The sequence below is a fragment of the Octopus bimaculoides genome, chromosome 11, assembly GCF_046866305.1.
Source record: "Octopus bimaculoides isolate indiv1 chromosome 11, ASM4686630v1, whole genome shotgun sequence".
NCBI lineage: Eukaryota > Metazoa > Mollusca > Cephalopoda > Octopoda > Octopodidae > Octopus > Octopus bimaculoides.
The window spans coordinates 75,630,635-75,633,892 of record NC_142938.1 but is presented as its reverse complement, the minus strand read 5'-3'; positions in this window follow the sequence as shown (position 1 = coordinate 75,633,892).

The window sequence follows — 3,258 nt, the reverse complement described above, 5'->3', positions numbered from 1 at the left end:
CGTTGTTTGCAGTAGTACTTGGAAAGGTGTGTAGCGTGTGATCGTCGCATTGACTATGACAGAGGAAGTTGTCATGGTGATACCTGCTCAGAGGCCTACCTACGCAAAGTCGCAGAAAGTGTATGGAGAGGAGTGTATGAGCCGCACGCAAGTGTACGAGTGGTTCAGACGTTTCCAAGATGACCGTAAATAGGTTGATATTGACGTACGCTATGGGAGACTCACAACCAGCAGAACTGAGAAAAAACATCGCAGATGTGCGAGCAGCTGTGAAGTGATTTATCAGATGATGCGCAGATTAGTATCGCCAAGCTTTTGACAAAATTTGAGGCAGATTCTCTGCTCAACTTTCTCTGTCGTGGTCAACGCGACGATCACATGCTACACACCTTCCTTCCAAGCACTGCTGCAAACAGCGGAAGTAAGCTAGGACGTTAGAACTTAGTGAACATGCACAGCAGAGTTCAAGATCAATCTGTGCCAAGCAGATTTACTCTGCGTGCCTTAGCTTCGTTACATGCCAGATACTTATTGATCATATCACGTATATATTTGTGTTTGTGTGTGCATGTGTGTGTGTGTGTGTGTGTGTGGACATTTGTCTGTGTTCGTCTCCCCCTACTTGTTTGTTGGTTTGTTTCCCTGCGACAGGTAGAGAGACAGATGTATACATACATACATGTATACACACATGTATACATACACACATGCATACATGCATACACACACACACACACACACATGAACACATACATACATACTGATACATGCGAACATACATGCATACACACACATGCATACATACATACATACACACACATGCATACATACTCACATGAATGCATACATACATACACACATGCATACATACATACATACACACACATGCACACACACACACGTTACGTTCTGAGTTCGAATTCCGCCGAGGTCGACTTTGCCTTTCATCCTTTCGGGGTCGATTAAATAAGTACCAGTTACGCACTGGGATCGATATAATCGACTTTATCCGTTTGTCTGTCCGTGTTTGTCCCCTCTGTGTGTAGCCCCTTGTGGGTAGTAAAGAAATAACACACACACATGCATACATGCATACATACATACATACATACATACATAAATACATACATACATACATGCATACATACATACATACATAAATACATACATACATACATACATACATACGTACGTACGTACATACGTACGTACATACATACATGTGGAATCATTTTTGAAATTACGCTTCTATGATAAGGTGAAAGTTTGTAACAATACTGTATTTGCTACCCGACTGCCAACAAGAGAACCGGTTGGCCTCTGTATTGGCCGTATTATATTTTTAATTACTCTTCAGTTCATTAATTTTCAGAGTCATGTACCCTGCCCTTCTTAACCAGAATTAAATCATTAAGCTAATGATTTTTTTTTTCCTCATCACCAATAAAAATTAATCAATGAAAATGTCGTAATTCATTTCATTACTCTTTCGATACTGTCTGGACCGCAAACAAGCTACTAGGCACTTGGATGAATAGATGGATGGATGGATGGATGGATCGATGGATGGATCGATGGATGGATCGATGGATGGATCGATGGATGGATCGATGGATAAGTAGGTAGATAGGTAAGAAGGTAGATAGATAGATAGATAGATAGATAGAGAGAGAGAGAGAGAGAGAGAGAGAAAGAGAGAGAGAGAGAGAGAGAGAGGGAGTGAGAGAGAGAGAGAGAGAGGGAGAGAGAGAGAGGGAGAGAGAGAGGGAGAGAGAGAGAGAGAGAGATAAGGCGGCGAGCTGGCAGAATCGTTAGCACGCCGGGCGAAATGCTTAGCGGTATTTCGTCTGCCACTGCGTTCTGAGTTCAAATTCTGCCGAGGTCGACTTTGCCTTTCATCCTTTCGGGGTCGATAAATACAGTACCAGTTACGCACTGGAGTCGATGTAATCAGCTTAATTCCTTTGTCTGTCCTTGTTTGTCCCCTATATGTTTAGCCCCTTGTGGGCAATAAAGAAATAAGATAGATAGATAGATAGATAGATAGATAGATAGATAGATAGATAGATAAACAGGTAAGAGAGAGAGAGAGACTGAAAAAGCGTCGAAAATGAAAAGGATCAACCAGAAGAATATGTAGAAGTAAGATAATATTTTTACATAACACACTCAAACAGCAAGATTTATATATGACCGGAAGGTTGTGTGATGGTGAGGTCGATTGAAAATGAAAACAAACGAACAGTTGGCGCAAGGAATCAAAGAGACGAGAAAAGAAAATATTGGTGCCGTCGTAGATTTTCGCAAATCAAGAGATATTGGCATCAATCAAAATATGTCAACTGGTCTCGATATATAATGGGGTTTTTTTCTGTCTGCTGTTTTGTGTCGTTTTAGAGGAGGGCGTGAAGTGAGAATTGCGTGTGAGCTTTTAATGTTGTCACGGAAATTGCAGATTTTCCTGAAAATAAAGGGAAAATATATATATATATTTATTATTTATTCTTTTTTAATTTTTTAAAAATCTTCGTTCATTTTCTACCTCTGTTTCTCTCTATTCTGCTGTCTGTATTTTCGATCGAAGTGTTAATGCCAAGTGTAACGATGTAGCTTCTTCTAAAGTTCTGACAGGCGAGAGATGTCGTGGGAATAGGATGTCATCTTTGGAGTGTCTCGAAAACTGTATTGCATTTGCTAATAATTTCAACCCAGTTCAGCTCTAGCATAAACTATGATCAAAATCATTCCAGTTGTCACTACTCATCATTCTTTACGATATAATATACTAAGACTTAACTACATTATTGAATGTGTCATTTCTTCTTTTTAAGACTGTAAGATTCAGGGGTATTTATCTGCTATTTTTAAGGAATTGGACAACCATGCAGACGCCTTCTGTTTGAAGAAATAAATCGTTGTACAAAGGGTATGGACTCGTAGTATCTGCCACGCTTTATCAAATTGTTTCAGCGTCAGTGTAGTCGCGACTAGATATAAATACCTCTCTAACCGAGACACATAAACAAGCTCTGTAATTGATTCTGCTGTTTCAATGCCTTTCTACAAGATATATTGTCTGAAAACAAGACTGAATAGTCAAAGCAAGAATGCCTTGATCAAGATAGATTTTGGATTTTATTGTGTTCTAACAATACAAGCATTTAAATAAATACCATACAGTTCATTTTGAATAAATGTTATAGTCTGTCTCGAGCCTAAAGTCTCATGTGACTGGATTTACAAGGTACTCAGGCTGAA